Source organism: Triticum aestivum, chromosome 5D (assembly GCF_018294505.1).
Source record: "Triticum aestivum cultivar Chinese Spring chromosome 5D, IWGSC CS RefSeq v2.1, whole genome shotgun sequence".
NCBI lineage: Eukaryota > Viridiplantae > Streptophyta > Magnoliopsida > Poales > Poaceae > Triticum > Triticum aestivum.
In genome coordinates this window covers 374,883,927-374,907,138 of record NC_057808.1, presented here as the reverse complement: position 1 = coordinate 374,907,138, position 23,212 = coordinate 374,883,927, and positions in this window count along the sequence as shown.

Genomic DNA, 23,212 nt, shown 5'->3' with positions numbered 1-23,212 from the left:
ATAATAGTCATACTGCTTACCAGCAACGTCTTACTTTGATTTGTCGGTATTATGGAATGAAGCGGCCCAGACCGATGATGACCCACAAGTATAGGGGATCAATTGTAGCTCTTTTCGATAAGAAAGAGTGTCGAACCCAATGAGGAGCAGAAGGAAATGACAAGTAGTTTTCAGTAAGGTAATGTCTGCAAGTGCTGAAATTGTAAGTAGCGTAGTAGTTTGATAGCAAGATAATTTGTAACGAGCAAGTAACGATAGTAGTACCAAAAGTGCAGCAAGGTATCCCAATCCTTTTGAGGCAAAGGACAGGCCAAAACGGTCTCTTATGATAAGCAAAGCGTTCTTGAGGGTACACGGGAATTTCATCTAGTCACTTTCATCATGTTGGTTTGATTTGTGTTCGCTACTTTGATAATTTGATATGTGGGTGGACCGGTGCTTAGGTTCTGTTCTTACTTGAACAAACCTCCTACTTATGATTAACCCTCCCGCAGGCATACGCAACTATGAGAAAAGTATTAAGAATAAATTCTAACCATAGCATTAAACTCTAGGATCCAATCGGTCCCTTACGGAACAGCACATAAGCTAGGGTTTAAGTTTCTGTCACTCTCGCAACCCACCATCTAATTGCTACTCCACAATGCATTCCCTTAGGCCCAAAATATGGTGAAGTGTCATGTAGTCGATGTTCACATGACACCACTAAGGGAATCACAACATACATACTATCAAAATATCAAACACATATCAAATTCACATGATTACTTGCAACATGATTTCTCCCGTGACCTCAAGAACAAAAGTAACTACTCACAAATGATAAACATGCTCATGATCAGAGGAGTATTAAATAGCATAATGGATCTGAACATATAATCTTGCACCAAATAAACCATATAGTAATCAACTACAAGATGTAATCAACACTACTAGTCACCCACAAGCACCAATCTATAGTTCCGGTAACAAGAAAGATTGGATACACGAGATGAACTAGGGTTTGAGATGAGATGGTGCTGTTGAAGATGTTGATGGAGATTTCCCTCCCCAAGATGGGTGAGTTGTTGGTGATGACAATGACGATGATTTCCCCCTCCGGGAGGGAAGTTCCCCCGGCGGAATCGCTCCGCCAGAGGGAAAAGTGCTCCTGCCCAAGTTCCGCCTCGAGACGGCGGTGTTCCGTCCCAAAAGCATTCTCCTTATTTTTTCTAGGTCAAAATGACTTATATACCAGAAGATGGGCACCAGAGGTGGGCCGAGGAGGCTACAATCCACCTGGGCGCGCCTAGGCTGCCTGGCGCGCCCAGGTGGGTTGTGCCCACCTGGTGGCCCCCCTCTGGTACTTGTTGGCTCCAATAATTCTTAAATATTCCATAAAAAATCTCCGTGAAGTTTCAGCTTGTTTGGAGTTGTGCAGAATAGGTAGCCTGACGTAGCTTTTTCAGGTCCAGATTTCCAGCTGCCAGAATTCTCCCTCTTGGTGTGTACCTTGCAAATTATGAGATAAAAGGCATTAGAATTACTCCAAAAAGCATTATTATGGATAAAAACATTATAAATAACACCAAGGAAACATGATGCAAAATGGACGTATCAACTCCCCCAAGCTTGGAACTCGCTTTTCCTCAAGCGAAAACCGAAATCGAAAAACATGTCCACATGCTTTGAGAGAGAGGTGTCGATAAAAAAACAGACATAGAAGCATCATGTTGATTATTATAACAACAACAAAATTAAACATATGACTTTTATCATAGAACTTTTATCATACACTTCTCATGAATAAGTAATAGTTCATCACATAATCGAAGTATAGAGCAAAAACTCTATTAGAAACTAACAAACTATGTTCTCACTCAACTTTGCAACTACAATTCATCATCTTTTCAGGAAGAGTCGCGTGTCGGAGCCTTTAGGCAAGTCCACATACTCAACCATCGTATATGATGGGGAACGCAGTATTTCAAAAAATTTCCTACGATCACGCAAGACCTATCTAGGAGATGCATAACAATGAGAGGGGAGAGTGTGTCTATGTACCCTCGTAGACTGAAAGCGGAAGCATTATGACAACGCGGTTGATGTAGTCGTACGTCTTCACGATCCGACCGATCCTAGCACCGAACATACGTCACCTCTGCGATCTGCACACGTTCAGCTCGGTGACGTCCCTCGAACTCTAGATCCAGCTGAGGCCGAGGGAGAGTTCCGTCAGCACGACAGCGTGGTGACGGTGATGATGAAGTTACCGACGCAGGGCTTTGCCTAAGCACTACGACGATATGACCGAGGTGTAAAACTGTGGAGGGGGGCACCGCACACGGCTAAGAGATTGTCTGTTGTGCTATTGGGGTGCCTCCTGGCCACGTATATAAAGGAGGGAGGGAGAGAGGAGGCCGGCCAGGTTTGGGCGCGCCAGGGGGAGTCCTACTTGGACTCCTAGTCCAAGTAGGATTCGGCCCCCCTTTTTCCTTTCTTCCACCGGAGGGAAAGGTAAGGGAGAGAGGGGGGAAGGAAAGAGGGGGGCCGACCCCCTCCCCTAGTCCAATTCGGTTTGGGCAAGGGGAGGGGCGCCCCTCTCATGTGGCCCTTTCTCCTCTCCTCCAATAAGGCCCACTAGGCCCAATACTTCTCCCGGGGGGTTCCGGTAACCTCCCGGTACTCCGGAAAGATGCCCGAACCACTCAGAACCATTCCGATGTCCAAATGCAACCTTCCAATATATGAATCTTTAACTCTCGACCATTTCGAGACTCCTCGTCATGTCCGTGATCTCATCCGGGACTCCGAGCAAACTTCGGTACATCAAATCACATAACTCATAATACAAATCATCATCGAACGTTAAGCGTGCGGACCCTACGGGTTCGAGGACTATGTAGACATGACCGAGACACATCTCTGGTCAATAACCAATAGCGGAACCTAGATGCTCATATTGGCTCCTACATATTCTACAAAGATCTTTATCAGTCAAACCGCATAACAACATATGTTGTTCCCTTTGTCATCGGTATGTTACTTGCCCGAGATTCGATCGTCGGTATCATCATACCTAGTTCAATCTCGTACCAGCAAGTCTCTTTACTCGTTCCGTAATGCATCATCCTGCAACTAACTCATTAGTCACATTGCTTGCAAGGCTTATAGTGATGTGCATTACCGAGAGGGCCCAGAGATACCTCTTCGATACATGGAGTGACAAATCCTAATCTCGATCTATGCCAACCCAACAAACACCTTTGGAGACACCTGTAGAGCATCTTTATAATCACCCAGTTACGTTGTGACATTTGATAGCACACAAGGTGTTCCTCCGGTATTCAAAAGTTGCATAATCTCATAGTCAGAGGAACGTGTATAAGTCATGAAGAAAGCAATAGCAACAAAACTAAATGATCATTTTTGCTAAGATAACGGATGGGTCTTGTCAATCACATCATTCTCTAATGATGTGATCCCGTTCATCAAATGACTACTCATGTATATGGTTAGGAAACTTAACCATCTTTGATTAACGAGCTAGTCAAGTAAAGGCATACTAGTGACACTCTGTTTGTCGATGTATTCACACATGTACTAAGTTTCCGGTTAATACAATTCTAGCATGAATAATAAACATTTATCATGAAATAAGGAAATAAATAATAACTTTATTATTGACTCTAGGGCATATTTCCTTAAGTCTCCCACTTGCACTAGAGTCAAAAATCTAGTTCACATCGCCATGTGATTTAACACCAATAGTTCACATCAATATGTGATTAACACCCATAGTTCACATCGCCATGTGACCAACACTCAAAGGGTTTACTAGAGTCAATAATCTAGTTCACATCGCTATGTGATTAACACCCAAGAGCACTAAGGTGTGATCATGTTTTGCTTTTGAGATAAATTTTAGTCTACGGGTCTGCAACATTCAGATCCGTATGTATTTTGCAAATTTCTATGTCTACAATGCTCTGCACGGAGCTACTCTAGCTAATTGCTCCCACTTTCAATATGTATCTAGATCGAGACTCAGAGTCATCCAGATCGGTGCCAAAGCTTGCATCGACGTAACTCTTTACGATGAACTATTTATTACCTCCATAACCGAGAAATATTTCCTTAGTTCTCTAAGGATAATTTTGACCGCTGTCCAGTGATCTACTCCTAGATCACTATTGTACTCCCTTTCGGAACACAAGGTAGGGTATACAATAGGTCTGGTACACAGCATGGCATACTTCTATAGAACCTATGGCTGAGGCATAGGGAATGACTTTCATTCTCTCTCTATCTTCTGTCGTGGTCGGGCTTTGAGTTTTACTTAACTTCACACCTTGCAATACAGGCAAGAACTCCTTCTTTGACTGTTCCATTTTGAACTACTTCAAAATCTTTTCAAGGTATGTACTCATTGAAAAACTTATCAAGCGTTTTGATCTATCTCTATAGATCTTGATGCTCAATATGTAAGCAGCTTTACCGAGGTCTTTCATTGAAAAACTCCTTTCAAACACTCTTTTATGCTTTCCAGAAAATTCTACATCATTTCCGATCAACAATATGTCTTTCACATATACTTATCAGAAAACTGTAGTGCTCCCACTCACTTTCTTGTAAATACAGGCTTCACTGCAATTCTGTATAAATCTATATGCTTCGATCAACTCATCAAAGTGTATATTCCAACTCTGAGATGCTAACAGCAGTCCATAGATGGATCGCTGGAGCTTGCACACTTTGTTAGCACCTTTAGGATTGACAAAACCTTCTTGTTGTATCATATGCAACTCGTCTTTAAGAAATCCATTAAGGAATGCAGGTTTGACATCCATTTGCCAAATTTCATAAAATGCGGCAATTGCTAACATGATTTGGACAGACTTTTAAGCATCGATACAAGTGAGAAAATCTCATTGTAGTCAACACCTTGAACTTGTCGAAAACATTTTTGCGAAAATTCGAGCTTTGTAGATAGTAACACTACTATCAGCGTTCGTCTTCCTCTTGAAAATCCATTTTATTCTCTATGGCTTGCCGATCATTGGGCAAGTCAACCAAAGTCCACACTTTGTTCTCATACATGGATCTCATCTCAGATTTCATGGCCTCAAGCCATTTCGCGGAATCTGGGCTCATCATCGCTTCCTCATAGTTCGTAGGTTCATCATGGTCTATTAACATGACTTCCAGAACAGGATTACCGTACCACTCTAGTGCGGATCGTACTCTGGTTGACCTACGAGGTTCGGTAGTAACTTGATCTGAAGTTTCATGATCATCATCATTAACTTCCTCACTAATTGGTGTAGGAATCACTGGAACTGATTTCTATGATGAACTACTTTCCAATTCGGGAGAAGGTACAATTACCTCATCAAGTTATACTTTCCTCCCACTCACTTCTTTCGAGAGAAACTCCTTTTCTAGAAATGATCCATTTTAGCAACGAATATCTTGCCTTCGGATATGTGATAGTAGGTGTACCCAACAGTCTCCTTTGGGTATCCTATGAAGACGCACTTCTCCGATTTGGGTTTGAGCTTATCAGGCTGAAACTTTTTCACATAAGCATCGCAACCCCAAACTTTAAGAAACGACAGCTTTGGTTTCTTGCTAAACCAGAGCTCATATGGTGTCGTCTCAACGGATTTTTAGACGGTGCCCTATTTAACGTGAATGCAGCTGTCTCTAATGCATACCCCCCAAACGATAGTGGTTAATCGGTAAGAGACATCATAGATCGCACCATATCTAATAAAGTACAGTTACGACGTACGGACACACCATTATGCTGTGGTGTTCTAGGTGCCATGAGTTTGTGAAACTATTCCACATTGTTTTAATTGAAGGACAAACTCGTAACTCAAATTTTCACCTCCACGATCATATCGTAGAAATTTTATTTTCTTGTTACGATGATTTTCCACTTCACTCTGAAATTCTTTGAATTTTTCAAATGTTTCAGACTTATGTTTCATCAAGTAGATATATCCATATCTTCTCAAATCATCTGTGAAGGTCAGAGAATAACGACACCTGCCACGAGCCTCAACACTCATCGGACCGCATACATCAGTATGTATTATTTCCAACAAGTCTGTTGCTCGCTCCATTGTTCCGGAGAACAGAGTCTTAGTCATCTTGCCCATGAGGCATGGTTCGCAAGCATCAAATGATTCATAATCAAGTGATTCCAAAAGCCCATCAGCATGGAGTTTCTTCATGCGCTTTACACCAACATGACCTAAACGAAAGTGCCACAAATAAGTTGCACTATCATTATTAACTTTGCATCTTTTGGCTTCAATATTATGAATATGTGTATCACTACAATCGAGATCCAACAAACTATTTTCATCGGGTGTATGACCATTGAAGGTTTTATTCATGTAAATTGAACAACAATTATTCTTTAACTTAAATGAATAACCGTATTGTAATAAACATGATCAAATCATATTCATGCCCAGCACAAACACCAAATAACATTTATTTAGGTTCAACACTAATCCCGAAAGTATAGGGAGTGTGCGATGATGATCATATCAATCTTGGAACTACTTCCAACACACATCGTCACTTCACCCTTAACTAGTTTCTGTTCATTCTGCAACTCCCGTTTCGATTTACTACTCTTAGCAACTGAACCATCATCAAATGTCGAGGGGTTGCTATAAACTCTAGTAAAGTACACATAAATAACATGTATATCAAATATACCTTTGTTCACTTTGCCATCCTTCTTATCCGCCAAGTATCTAGGGTAGTTCCACTTCCAGTGACCATTTCCATTGTAGTAGAAGCACTCAGTCTCAGGCTTAGGTCCAGACTTGGGCTTCTTCACTTGAGCAGCAACTTGCTTGCCGTTCTTCTTGAAGTTCCCCTTCTATCCCTTTGCCCTTTTCTTGAAACTAGTGGTCTTGTTAACCATAAACACTTGATGCTCTTTCTTGATTTCTACCTTCGTCGATTTCAGCATCGCAAAGAGCTCGGGAATTACTTTTGTCATCCCTTGCATATTATCGTTCATCACGAAGTTCTAGTTACTTGGAGATAGTGATTAGAGAACTTTGTCAATTACTATCTTATCTGGAAGATTAACTACCACTTGATTCAAGCAATTATAGTACCCAGACAATCTGAGTACATGCTTGCTGGTTGAGCTATTCTCCTCCATCTTGTAGGCAAAGTACTGTCAGAGGTCTCATACCTCTTGATACGGGCAAGAGTATGAAATACCAATTCAACTCTTGGAACATCTTATATGCTCCGTGGCGTTCAAAACATTTTTGAAGTCCCGGTTCTAAGCCGTAAAGCATGGTGCACTAAATTATCAAGTAATCATCATACCGAGCTTTTGTCAAAATGTTCATAACGTCTGCATCTGCTCCTGCAATAGGTCTGTCACCTAGCGGTGCTTCAAGGACATAATTCTTCTTTGCAGCAATGAGGAAAATCCTCAGATCACGGACCAAGTCCGCATCATTGCTACTATCATCTTTCAACTTATATTTATCTAGGAACATATAAAAATAAACGGGGAGCTACATCGCGAGCTATTGATCTACAACATAGATATGCTAATACTACCAGGACTAAGTTCATGATAAATTAAAGTTCAATTAATCATATTACTTAAGAACTCCCACTTAGATAGACATCCCTCTAGTCATCTAAATGATCACGTGATCCAAATCAACTAAACCATGTCCGATCATCACGTGAGATGGAGTAGTTTTCAATGGTGAACATCACTATGTTGATCATATCTACTATATGATTCATGCTCGACCTTTCGGTCTCAGTGTTCCGAGGCCATATCTGCATATGCTAGGCTCATCAAGTTTAACCCGAGTATTTTGCGTGTGCAAAACTGGCTTGCACCCGTTGTATGTGAACGTAGAGCTTATCACACCCGATCATCACGTGGTGCCTCGGCATGACGAACTGTCACAACGGTGCATACTCAAGGAGAACACTTATACCTTGAAATTTAGTGAGAGATCATCTTATAATGCTACCGCGAAACTAAGCAAAATAAGATGCATAAAGGATAAACATCACATGCAATCAATATAAGTGATATGATATGGCCATCATCATCTTGTGCCTTTGATCTCCATCTCCAAAGCATCGTCATGATCACCATCATCACCAGCTTGACACCTTGATCTCCATCGAAGCATCGTTGTCGTCTCGCCAACTATTGCTATCATGACTATCGCTACCGCTTAGTGATAAGTAAAGCAATTACATGGCGATTGCATTTCATACACTAAAGCGACAACCATAAGGCTCCTGCCAGTTGGCGATAACTTTTACAAAACATGATCATCTCATACAACAATTTATATATCATCACGTCTTGACCATATCACATCACAACATGCCCTGCAAAAATAAGTTAGACGTCCTCTACTTTGTTGTTGCAAGTTTTACGTGGCTGCTACGGGCTTAGCAAGAACCGTTCTGACCTACGCATCAAAAACCACAATGATTTTTCGTCAAGTGTGCTGTTTTAACCTTCAACAAGGACCGGGCGTAGTCACACTTGATTCAACTAAAGCTGGCGAAACAGACACCCACCAGCCACCTGTGTGTGAAGCACGTCGGTAGAACCAGTCTCGCGTAAGCGTATGCGTAATGTCGGTCTGGGCCGCTTCATCCAACAATACCGCCGAATCAAAGTATGACATGCTGGTAAGTAGTATGACTATTATCGCCCACAACTCTTTGTGTTCTACTCGTGCATATAACATCTACGCATAGACCTGGCTCGGATGCCACAGATGGGGAACGCAGTATTTCAAAAGAATTCCTACGATCACGCAAAATCTATCTAGGACATGCATAGCAACGAGAGGGGAGAGTGTGTCTACGTACCCTTGTAGACCGAAAGCGGAAGTGTTAAGATAACGCGGTTGATGTAGTCGTACGTTTCACGATCCGACCGATCCTAGCACCGAACATACATCACCTCCGCGATCTGCACACGTTCAGCTCGGTGACGTCCCTCGAACTCTTGATCCAGCTGAGGCCGAGGGAGAGTTCCATCAGCATGACGGCGTGGTGACGGTGATGATGAAGTTACCGGCGCAGGGCTTTGCCTAAGCACTATGACGATATGACCGAGGAGTAAAACTGTGGAGGGGGCACCGCACACGGCTAAGAGATTGTCTGTTGTGCTATTGGGGTGCCCCCTGGCCACGTATATAAAGGAGGGAGGGAGAGAGGAGGCCGGCCAGGTTTGGGCGCGCGAGGGGGAGTCCTACTTGGACTAGGATTCGCCCCCCTTTTTCCTTTCTTCCACCGAAGGGAAAGGTAAGGGAGAGAGAGGGGGAAGGAAAGAGGGGGGCCGACCCCCTCCCCTAGTCCAATTCGGCTTGGGTAAGGGGAGGGGCACCCCTCTCACGTGGCCCTTTCTCCTCTCCTCCAATAAGGCCCACTAGGCCCAATACTTCTCCCGGGGGGTTCCGGTAACCTCCCGGTACTCCGGAAAAATGCCCGAACCACTCGAAACCATTTCGATGTCCAAATGCAACCTTCCAATATATGAATCTTTACCTCTCGACCATTTAGAGACTCCTCGTCATGTCCGTGATCTCATCTGGGACTCCGGACAAACTTCAGTACATCAAATCACATAACTCATAATACAAATCGTCATTAAACGTTAAGCGTGCGGACCCTACGGGTTCGAGAACTATGTAGACATGACCGAGACACATCTCCGGTCAATAAACAATAGCGGAACCTGGATGCTCATATTGGCTCCTACATATTCTACGAAGATCTTTATCGGTCAAACCGCATAACAACATACGTTGTTCCCTTTGTCATCGGTATGTTACTTGCCCGAGATTCGATCGTCGGTATCATCATAACTAGTTCAATCTCGTTACCAGCAAGTCTCTTTACTCGTTCCGTAATGCATCATCCCGCAACTAACTCATTAGTCACATTGCTTGCAAGGCTTATAGTGATGTGCATTACCGAGAGGGCCCAGAGATACCTCTCCGATACACGGAGTGACAAATCCTAATCTCGATCTATGCCAACCCAACAAACACCTTTGGAGACACCTGTAGAGAATCTTTATAATCACCTAGTTATGTTGTGACGTCTGATAGCACACAAGGTGTTCCTCCGGTATTCGTAAGTTGCATAATCTCATAGTCAGAGGAACATGTATAAGTCATGAAGAAAGCAATAGCAATAAAACTTAACGATCATAATGCTAAGCTAACGGATGGGTCTTGTCAATCACATCATTCTCTAATGATGTGATCTCTTCATCAAATGACAACTCATGTGTATGGTTAGGAAACTTAACCATCTTTGATTAATGAGCTAGTCAAGTAGAGGCATACTACTGACACTCTGTTTGTCTATGTATTCACACATGTACTAAGTTTCCGGTTAATACAATTCTAGCATGAATAATAAACATTTATCATGAAATAAGGAAATAAATAATAACTTTATTATTGCCTCTAGGGCATATTTCCTTCAATATATTCTTCTATGATTGCTAACACTCACCTTGTACTCAAGATCAAAATGTTTCAACCGGACACATAGAAAGATAGGGGTGTATAGTTTCACCTCCCAACATACTCACCTCAAGGGTGATGTCAACAATAATAACTCATGCTATCTATATTCAACTGGACATATGTGCCTAGATCTTTCCTCACCACATGATGCTTGCCAAAATAGAAAAATAAAAGGGAATAGAGGGTAAACTTTGACTCTTTGCAAAGAAGTAAATACATGAAAGTAAAAGATAGGCCCTTCACAGAGGGAAGCATAGGTTGCCATGCACTTATTTGTTTGCATGCTCAATTCCTTAGTGCAAGAGAACGTCACATTGTATTGCCCCTTAAGATGACAACCTTTATTATGCAGTCTGTCGCTTTTATTCTTTGTCATCCAAGTTCATACAATGCTCAATTTTCTCTTACACTAAATGATATCACATATTTAGAAGCAATTTTTATTGCCTTTTTGCACAAATGACAACTTACTTGAGGGATCTTGCTCAATCCCTAGGTAGGTATGGTGGACACTTGAAAAAAAGATTTGGGTTTAAGGGTTTTTGGATGCACAAGTAGTATCTCTACTTAGTGCAGAATTTTTGGCTAGAAAATATAGGGGCAAGCACCACATGTTGAAGGATCTATGACAATATGACTGCTATGTGAATATAAACAAACATAAATCATTAAGCTGTCTTCCTTGTCCAACGTCAACAATTTTGCCATAAAATATTTTGATGAGGGCTCACAATCACAAAAGATTTCTAGGATAGTATATTTATATGTGAATCTTCTCTTCCCTTATTAATTCTTTCATGAGTTACATCATTGACTAATGCTATGTTTGTCAATCTCTAATAATTTTTTTTCTACTTATACTCTTCCTTATGTGGTGCCATCACCTACCATAGGATTAGTATATGATCTATTGATTTGTTTCCTTTCTTTTATTCATTCACTTCTTCTTTCTTCTTTCTTTTCTTTATTTGCAACAAGAAGGTAAAGAAAGCAAAAACTCAAACTAAACTTTATTATATAACTTGCACACAATTACAATAATAGATCACTAAGCAAACTCTCGAAAAGAAAGGATCGAACTAAACTTTATTTCATCTAAAGCAAAAAGATCAAACTAAGATAAGTAAAAGCAAAAAGATAGTGGGATCATACGATACCGGGGCACCTCCCCCAAGCTTGGCGGAAGCCAAGGGGAGTGCCCATACCCGATACTCAGTGCTCCTTTGGTGGTGAAGAAGATGGTGGTGGTGATGTAGAAGAGGTCTTGTCCTCAGATTTCCATGGCAGAGGTCCACCATCGTAAGAGGAGGAGTGAGTCTCACGAGTCCTGCAACTAGCAGTCAAACTCATACCTTTAAACCTCGCCTCATATTGAAAGACTTGGTTCTGGAGGTTGTAGATCTGGCTTTGGAGGAAGTTGATTTGCTCGTTGAGGGTGAAGATGATGTCCTTCATGGGCTTGCCATCCACCTTGAGATCACGGGAGAGGTCCGTGATCATGAGGTGATTGGCATGGAGTCCACGTTCCACCATCCCCTTGGACCGGAAGACATCTTGCTCCATAGATTCGAGCCTACCCTCCAAGGTTCCCGTCCCCTTGGGACAGGGCACATCACGAAGGTGGAGCACCCCCTCATGCATCTCAATGACCTGAGGGTGCTGCACCACCTCCCGCAGATATGGGTTGATGATGTTCTTGAAAAACTTGTCCTTGAAGGAGCTTGAAGCAGCCATGGTAGATGGGATCTGACAGAAAACAGCAAGAAAAGAGAACAGAGGATTTCTCCGCGATACGGTGATTAACAGGTTCGGGAAGTATATATAGATTTTTTTTATCTTGGAGGACAAGCATACGGGAGAAAAATGGAGTGCGGGAGGTGTCCCAGGTGGGCACAACCCACCTGGTGTCTTGTGCCCACCAGGGGACGCTTCCTGGTAATTTCATTATTTCAAAAATTTTAAAATATTCCAAAACTGACAAAAAATATATTTGCGGAATTTTCGGAGTCCGTTTACTTACCGTATCACATACCTCCTTATTTTCACGATTCTGGAGTGTTCCGGAAGGACTCTTTTATGTGTTCTTCCGGTGTCAAAGTTTGGATAATATTAATTACTTTCAACATTAATGGGCATACCTGAGATATAATGCTTTATTCGTTGCCCATTGACAACCCTTGGGTTAGTACCTTCGGAATTATTTATTTTGATGGCTCCAGACCGGTAAACCTCCTCAATGACATATGGGCCTTCCCATTTTGAGAGGAGCTTTCCTACAAAGAATCTGAAACGAGAGTTGTACAAAAGAACATATTCTCCGACTTTAAACTCATGCTTTTGAATTCTTTTGTCATGCCATCCTTTAACCTTTTCTTTGAATAATTTTGCATTTTCATAAGCTTGGGTTCTCCATTCATCTAATGAGCTTATATCAAATAACCTCTTTTCACCAGCAAGTTTGAAATCATAGTTGAGTTCTTTAACTGCCCAATATGCTTTATGTTCTAACTCAAGAGCCAAATGACAAGCTCTTCCATAAACCATTTTATAAGGAGACATACCCATAGGATTTTTATATGCTGTTCTATAAGCCCAAAGTGCATCATCTAATTTCTTAGAGCAATTCTTCCTGGACCTATTAACAGTCTTTTGCAAAATTAATTTTATTTCTCTATTGCTAAGCTCAACTTGACCACTAGACTGAGGATGATAGGGTGATGCAATTCTATGGTTAACATCATACTTGGCAAGCATTTTACGAAAAGCACCATGAATAAAGTGGGAACCACCATCAGTCATCAAATATCTAGGGAGTCCAAACCTTGGGAAAATAACTTCCTTAAGCATTTTAATAGAGGTGTTGTGATCAGCACTACTGGTTGCAATAGCTTCTACCCATTTAGTAACATAATAGACAACAACCAAAATATGTGTATACCCATTAGAGGAAGGAAAAGGTCCCATGTGATCAAATCCCCAAACATCAAATGGTTCAATAGCAAGTGAATAATTCATAGGCTTTTCCTGATGCTTACCGATATTACCTATTCTTTGGCATTCATCACAAGATGAGACGTACTTACGGGCATCGTTGAAGAGAGTAGGCCAATAAAATCCAGACTGCAATACCTTGTTAGCAGTTCTATCTCCAACATGATGCCCTCCATAAGCCTTGGAGTGACATTTCTGTAGGATTTGTCCATGTTCATGCTCAGGTACACAACGTCTAATAATACCATCTACTCCTTCTTTATAAAGATGTGGGTCATCCCAAAGTAATGTCTTAAATCATAGAAGAATTTTTTCTTTTGTTGGTATGTAAAGCTAGGTGGTAAATATTTAGCAACAATGTAATTAGCATAATCAGCATACTGCTACCTCTTGAGCACTGCGTTGGTTTTCCCTTGAAGAGGAAAGGGTGATGCAGTAAAGCAGCGTAAGTATTTCCCTCAGTTTTTGAGAACCAAGGTATCAATCCAGTAGGAGACCACGCACGAGTCCCTCGCACCTACACAAACAAATAAATCCTCGCAACCAACGCAATAAAGGGGTTGTCAATCCCTTCATGGTCACTTACGAGAGTGAGATCTGATAGATATGATAAGATAATATTTTTGGTATTTTTATGACAAAGATGCAAAGTAAAATAAAAGGCAATAAAAATAGCTAAGTGTTGGAAGATTAATATGATAGAAGATAGACCTCGGGGCCATAGGTTTCACTAGTGGCTTCTCTCAAGAGCATAAGTATTACGGTGGGTGAACAAATTACTGTTGAGCAATTGACAGAATTGGGCATAGTTATGAGAATATCTAGGTATGATCATGTATATAGGCATCACGTCCAAGACAAGTAGACCGACTCCTGCCTGCATCTACTACTATTACTCCATACATCAACCGCTATCCAGCATGCATCTAGAGTATTAAGTTCATAAGAACAGAGTAACACTTTAAGTAAGATGACATGATGTAGAGGGATAAACTCATGCAATATGATATAAAACCCATCTTGTTATCCTCGATGGCAACAATACAATACGTGCCTTGGTGCCCCTACTGTCACTGGGAAAGGACACTGCAAGATTGAACCCAAAGCTAAGCACTTCTCCCATTGAAAGAAAGATCAATCTAGTAGGCCAAACCAAACTGATAATTAGAAGAGACTTGCAAAGATAACCAATCATACATAAAAGAATTTAGAGAAGATTCAAATATTGTTCATAGATAAACTTGATCATAAACCCACAATTCATTGGTCTCAACAAACACACCGCAAAAGAAGATTACATCGAATAGATCTCCACAAGAGAGAGAACATTGTATTGAGATCCAAAAAGAGAGAAGAAGCCATCTAGCTAATAACTATGGACCCGAAGGTCTGAGGTAAACTACTCACACATCATCGGAGAGGCTATGGTGTTGATGTAGAAGGCCTCCATGATCGATGCCCCCTCCGGCGGAGCTCCGGAAAAGGCCCCAAGATGGGATCTCATGGGTACAGAAGGTTGCGGCGGTGGAATTAGGTTTTTGGCTCCGTATCTGGTAGTTTGGTGGTACGTAGGTATATATAGGAGGAAGAAGTACGTCGGTGGAGCAACATGGGGCCCACGAGGGTGGAGGCCGCGCCCAGGGGGTAGGCGCGCCCCCTACCTCGTGCCCTCCTGGTTGATGTCTTGACATAGGGTCCATGTCCTCTGGATCACGTTCGTTCCAAAAATCACGTTCCCGAAGGTTTCATTCCGTTTGGACTCCGTTTGATATTCTTTTTCTGCGAAACTCTGAAATAGGCAAAAATAGCAATTCTGGGCTGGGCCTCCGGTTAATAGGTTAGTCCCAAAAATAATATAAAAGTGTATAATAAAGCCCAATAATGTCCAAAACAGAATATAATATAGCATGGAACAATCAAAAATTATAGATACATTGGAGACGTATCAAGCATCCCCAAGCTTAATTCATGCTCGTCCTCGAGTAGGTAAATGATAAAAAATAGAATTTTTGATGTGGAATGCTACTTAGCATAATTTCAATGTAGTTCTTCTTATTGTGGCACGAATGTTCAGATTTAATATGATTCAAGATAAGAGTTTAATGTTGACATAAAATCAATAATACTTCAAGCATACTAACCAAGCAATTATGTCTTATCAAAATAACATAGCCAAAGCAAGTTATCCCTACAAAATCATATAGTCTGGCTATGCTCCATCTTCCCCACACAAAATATTCATATCATGTACAACCCCGGTTTTAGCCAAGCAATTGGTTCATACTTTTTAACGCGCTTCAGCCTTTTCAACTCTTACGCAATACATGAGCGCAAGCCATGGATATAGCACTATGGTGGAATAAGGTATAATGGTAGGGGTTATGTGGGAATACAAAAAAGGAGAAAGTCTTACATCAACGAGGCTAATCAACGGGCTATGGAGATGCCCATCAATTGATGTTAATGCAAGGAGTAGGGATTGCCATGCAACGGATGCACTAGAGCTATAAGTGTATGAAATCCCAAAAAGAAACTAAGTGGGTGTGCATCCAACTTGCTTGCTCACAAAGACCTCGGGCATTTTGAGGAAGCCCATCATTGGAATATACAAGCCAAGTTCTATAATGAAATTTCCCACTAGTATATGAAAGTGACAAAATGAGAGACTCTCTATCATGAAGATCACGGTGCTAGTTTGAAGCACAAGTGCGGTAAAAGGATTGTAACATTGTCCCTTCTCTCTTTTTCTCTCATTTTTTATTTGGGCCTTTTTCTCTCTTTTTTTATGGCCTCTTTTTTTTAGTCCGGAGTCTCATCCCGACTTGTGGGGGAATCATATTCTCCATCATCCTTTCCTCACTTGGGACAATGCTCTAATAATGATGATCATCACACTTTTATTTACTTACAACTCATGAATTACAACTCAATACTTAGAACAAAATATGACTCTATGTGGATTCCTCCGGCGGTGTACCGGGATATGCAATGAATCAAGAGCGACATGTATGAAAGAATTATGAATGGTGGATTTGCCACAAATACAATGTCAACTACATGATCATGCAAGGCAATATGACAATGATGGAGCGTGTCATGATAAACGAAACGATGGAAAGTTGCATGGCAATATATCTCGGAATGGCTATGGAAATGCCATAATAGGTAGGTATGGTGGCTGTTTTGAGGAAGATATAAGGAGGTTTATGTGTGATAGAGCGTATCATATCACGGGGTTTGGATGCACCGGCGAAGTTTGCACCAACTCTCAAGGTGAGAAAGGGCAATGCACGGTACTGAAGAGGCTAGAAAATTGCGGAAAGGTAGGTGTGCGTATAATCCATGGACTCACATTAGTCATAAATAACTCATATACTTATTGCAAAAAATTATTAGCCCTCGAAGCAAAGTACTACTACGCATGCTCCTAGGAGAAGGGTTGGTAGGAGTTAACCATCGCGCGATCCCGACCGCCACACAAAGGATGACAATCAATAAATACCTCATGCTCCGACTTCGTTACATAACGGTTCACCATATGTGCATGCTACGGGAATCACAAACTCCAACATAAGTATTTTTCAATTCCACAATTACTCAACTAGCACAACTATGATATTACCACCTTTATATCTCAAAACAATTATCTAGTATCAAATTTCTTATGATATTATGATTAAAGCAAATTGCCATGCTATTTTAAGACTCTCAAAATAATATAAGTGAAGCATGAGAGATCAATAGTTTCTATAAAACAAATCTACCGCCGTGCTCTATAAGATATAAGTGAAGCACTAGAGCAAAACTATATAGCTCAAAAGATATAAGTGAAGCACATAGAGTATTCTAACAATTTCCGAATCAAGTGTGACTCTCTCAAAAGGTGTGTACAGAAAGGATGATTGTGGTAAACTAACAAATAAAGACTCAAATAATACAAGACGCTCCAAGCAAAACACATATCATGTGGTGAATAAAAATATAGCTCCAAGTAAAGTTACTGATGGAAGTAGACGAAAGAGGGGATGTCTTCCGGGGCATCCCCAAGCTTTGGCTTTTAGCTGTCCTTAGATTATCTTGGGGTGCCATTGGCATCCCCAAGCTTAGGATCTTGCCACTCCTTGTTCCATAATCCATCAAATCTTTCACCCAAAACTTGAAAACTTCACAACACAAAACTTGACAGAAAATCTCGTGAGCTCCGTTAGAGAAAGAAAACAAAACACCACTTCAAGGTACTGTAATGAACTCATTATTTGTTTATATTGGTGTTAAACCTACTGTATTCCAACTTCTGTATGGTTTATAAACTATTTTACTAGCCATAGATTCATTAAAATAAGCAAACAACACACGAAAAACAGAATCTGTCAAAAACAGAACAGTCTGTAGTAATATGTAACTAACGCAAACTTCTGGAACTCAAAAAATTCAGCCAAAATAGGACGACCTAGACAATTTGTTTATTGATCATTAGCAATTGGAATCAATATTTTATCACGTTCTGGTGATGTTTAACAATTATTTTCGTGAACAGAAAGTTTCTGGAATTTTCAGCAAGATCAAATAACTATCATCCAAGAAGATCCTATAGGTTAAACTTGGCACAAACACTAATTAAAACATAAAAACACATCTAACCAGAGGCTAGATCAAATATTTATTCCTAAACAGAAGCAAAAAGCAAAACTAAAAATAAAATTGGGTTGCCTCCCAACAAGCGCTATCTTTTAACGCCCCTAGCTAGGCATAATAGCAAGGATAGATCTAGGTATTGCCATCTTTGGTAGGCAATCCATAAGTGGCTCTCATAATAGATTCATAAGGTAATTTTATTTTATTTCTAGGGAAGTGTCCCATGCCTTTCCTTAATGGAAATTGGAATCTAATATTCCCTTCCTTCATATCAATAATTGCACCAATCGTTCTAAGGAAAGGTCTACCAAGAATAATAGGACATGAAGGATTGCAATCTATATCAAGAACAATAAAATCTATGGGCACATAATTCCTACTCGCAACAATAAGAACGTCATTAATTCTTCCCATAGGTTTCTTGATGGTGGAATCCGCAAGGTGCAAGTTTAAAGAACAATCATCAAATTTGCGGAAACCTAACAAATCACACCAAGTTTTTGGAATCGTGGAAACACTAGCACCCAAATCACACAAAGCATAGCATTCATGATCTTTAATTTTAATTTTAATAGTAGGTTCCCACTCGTAAAGTTTTCTAGGGATAGAAACTTCCAACTAAAGCTTTTCTTCATAAGATTGCATCAAAGCATCAATGATATGTTTGGTAAAGGCTTTATTTTGACTATAAGCATGAGGAGAATTTAGCACGAATTGCAACAAGGAAATACAATCTATCGAAGAGAAATTATCATAATTAAATTCCTTGAAATCCAAAATAGTGGGTTCATTAAGATCTAAAGTTTTAACTTCTTCGATCTCACTTTTATCAATTTTAGCATCATGATCTAAAAACTCCGAAATTTTGGAACGCCTTATAGGTAAAGGTGGATCATATTCAGTCCCATCATTATCAAGATTCATATTGCAAAACAAAGATTTAATAGGGGACATATCAATAACTTTTAGATCTTCATCTTTATTTTCATAGAAATTAGAAGAACACGCTTTCACAAAGCAATCTTTCTTAGCATGCATCCTAGCGGTTCTTTCTTTGCACTCATCAATGGAAATTCTCATGGCTTTGAGAGACTCATTGATATCATGCTTAGGTGTAATAGATCTAAGTTTCAAAGAATCAACATCAAGAGAAATTCTATCAACGTTCCTAGCCAATTCATCAATCTTAGGCAACTTTTCTTCAAGCAAAGCATTGAAATTCTTTTGCGAATTTATAAATTCTTTAACACTAGTCTCAAATTCAGAGGGCATCTTATTAAAATTTCCATAAGAATTGTTGTAGGAATTACCATAATTATTAGAGGAATTAATAGGGTATGACCTAGGATTAAAGTTTCCTTTGTACGCGTTGTTACCAAAATTATTCCTACCAACAAAATTCACATCCATAGATTCGTTATTATTCTCAATAAAAGTAGACAAAGGCATATCATTAGGATCAGAAGAAACACTTTCATTAGCAAATAATTTCATAAGTTCATCCATCTTTCCACTCAAAACATTAATTTCTTCTATCGCATGACTTTCTTATTAGTAGATCTTTCAGTGTGACATTGAGAATAATTAACCATAATATTATCTAGGATTTAGTAGCTTCTCCTAAAATGATTTCCATAAAAGTGCCTCCCGCGGCCGAATCTAAAAAATTTCTAGAAGCAAAATTCAATTTGGCATAATTTTTTTTGTATAATCGTCCACAAATTCAAACCATGTGTAGGGCAATTTCGTATCATTAATTTCATCCTCTCCCAAGCTTGTGCAACATGTTCATGATCAAGTTGCTTAAAATTCATGATATCATTCCTAAGAGAGATGATCTTAGCGGGAGGAAAATACTTAGAGATAAAAGCATCTTTGCACTTATTCCAAGAATCAATACTATTTTTAGGCAAAGACGAAAACCAAGCTTTAGCACGATCTCTAAGCGAAAAAGGAAATAGCTTCAATTTAACAATATCATTGTCCACATATTTCTTCTTTTGCATATCACACAAATCAACGAAGCTATTTAGATGGGTAGCGACATCTTCACTAGGAAGGCCGGCGAATTGATCTTTCATGAAAAGATTCAGTAAAGCAGTATTGATTTCACAAGATTCGGTATCGGTAAGAGGAGCAATCGGAGTGCTAAGAAAATCATTATTGTTGGTATTGGTAAAGTCACACAATTTAGTATTATCTTGAGCCATCGTGACAAGCAAGCAATCCAACACACGAGCAAACAAGAAGCAATCGAAAAAGAGGCGAACGGAAAAGAGAGGGCGAATAAAACGGCAAGGGTGAAGTGGGGGAAAGGAAAACTAGAGGCAAATGGCAAATAATGTAATGCGGAAGATATGGGTTTGTGATGGGTACTTGGTATGTTGTCTTTTGCGTAGACTCCCCGGCAACGGCGCCAGAAATCCTTCTTGCTACCTCTTGAGCACTGCGTTGGTTTTCCCCTGAAGAGGAAAGGGTGATGCAGTAAAGCAGCGTAAGTATTTCCCCCAGTTTTTGAGAACCAAGGTATCAATCCAGTAGGAGACCACACACCTACACAAACAAATAAATCCTCGCAACCAACGCAATAAAGGGGTTGTCAATCCCTTCACGGTCACTTACGAGAGTGAGATCTGATAGATATGATAAGATAATATTCTTGGTATTTTTATGATAAAGATGCAAAGTAAAATAAAAGGCAATAAAAATAGCTAAGTGTTGGAAGATTAATATGATAGAAGATAGACCCGTGGGCCATAGGTTTCACTAGTGGCTTCTCTCAAGAGCATAAGTATTACGGTGGGTGAACAAATTACTGTTGAGCAATTGACAGAATTGAGCATAGTTATGAGAATATCTAGGTATGATCATTTATATAGGCATCACGTCCAAGACAAGTAGACCGACTCCTGCCTGCATCTACTACTATTACTCCACACATCGACCGCTATCCAGCATGCATCTAGAGTATTAAGTTCATAAGAACAGAGTAACGCTTTAAGTAAGATGACATGATGTAGAGGGATAAACTCATGCAATATGATATAAAACCCATCTTGTTATCCTCGATGGCAACAATACAATACGTGCCTTGCTGCCCCTACTGTCACTAGGAAAGGACACCGCAAGATTGAACCCAGAGCTAAGCACTTCTCCCATTGCAAGAAAGATCAATCTAGTAGGCCAAACCAAACTTATAATTCGAAGAGACTTGCAAAGATAACCAATCATACATAAAAGAATTTAGAGAAAATTCAAATATTGTTCATAGATAAACTTGATCATAAACCCACAATTCATCGGTCTCAACAAACACACCGCAAAAGAAGATTACATCGAATAGATCTCCACAAGAGAGGGGGAGAACAGTGTATTGAGATCCAAAAAGAGGGAAGAAGCCATCTAGCTAATAACTATGGACCCGAAGGTCTGAGGTAAACTACTCACACATCATCGGAGAGGCTATGGTGTTGATGTAGAAACCCTCCGTGATCGATGCCCCCTCCGGCGGAGCTTCGGAAAAGGCCCAAGATGGGATCTCACGGGTACAAAAGGTTGCGGCGGTGGAATTAGGTTTTTGGCTCCGTATCTGGTAGTTTGGGGGTACGTAGGTATATATAGGAGGAAGAAGTACGTCGGTGGAGCAACGTGGGGCCCACGAGGGTGGAGGGCACGCCCAGGGGGGTAGGCGTGCCCCCTACCTCGTGCCCTCCTAGTTGATGTCTTGACGTAGGGTCCAAGTCCTCGGGATCATGTTCGTTTCGAAAATCACGTCCCCGAAGGTTTCATTCCGTTTGGACTCCGTTTGATATTCTTTTTCTGCGAAACTCTGAAATAGGCAAAAAACAACAATTCTGGGCTGGGCCATCGGTTAATAGGTTAGTCCCAAAAATAATATAAAATTGTTTAATAAAGCCCAATAATGTCCAAAACAGAATATAATATAGCATGGAACAATAAAAAATTATAGATATGTTGGAGACGTATCACATACCAAGGAGTACTACTAGAAACATTTATTGCAGCTAACTGCTCATCAGGAAAACTATCATCAATAGGTAGTGGGTCATCAAGCACATTTTCAAGCCTAGACAAGTTATCAGCTACAGGGTTCTCAGCTCCTTTTCTATCAATGATATGTAAATCAAATTCTTGTAACAAGAGAACCCAACGAATAAGTCTAGGTTTAGCATCTTTCTTTTCTATAAGGTATTTAATAGCAGCATGGTCTGTGTGAACAGTTACTTTAGAATCAACAATCTAAGATCTAAATTTATCACAAGCAAACACCACTGCTAAGAATTCTTTTTCAGTAGTAGCATAATTTCTTTGAGCACTGTCTAGAGTTTTACTAGCATAATGAATAACATTCAGTTTCTTATCAACTCTTTGTCCTAGAACAACACCAACAACATAATCACTAGCATCACACATAATTTCAAAAGGCAAGTTCCAATCAGGTGGTTGAACAATAGGTGCAGAAATTAAGGCTTTCTTGAGTGTTTCTAAGGCTTCAAGACAATCATCATCAAAAACAAAAGGAATATCCTTTTGCAAAAGATTAGTAAGAGGCCTAGAAATTTTAGAAGAGTCTTTGATAAATCTCCTATAGAAACCAGCATGACCTAGGAAACTTTGAATATCTTTGATGTCCTTAGGACATGGCATTTTCTCAATGGCATCAACCTTAGCTTGGTCCACTTCAATACCCTTCTCAGAAATCTTATGACCCAAGACAATGCCTTCATTAACCATAAAGTGGCACTTCTCCCAATTCAAGACAAGATTTGTTCATTCACATCTCTGCAAAACTCGATCAAGATTGCTTAAACAATCATCAAAAGACTTCCCATAAATAGAGAAGTCATCCATGAAAACCTCAACAATCTTTTCACAAAATTCAGAGAATATAGCAGTCATAGATCTTTGACAGGTAGCAGGTTCATTACATAAACCAAAAGGCATACGTCTATAAGCATAGGTTCCAAAAGGACAAGTAAAAGTGGTCTTTTCTTTGATCAGGTTGAGAAATA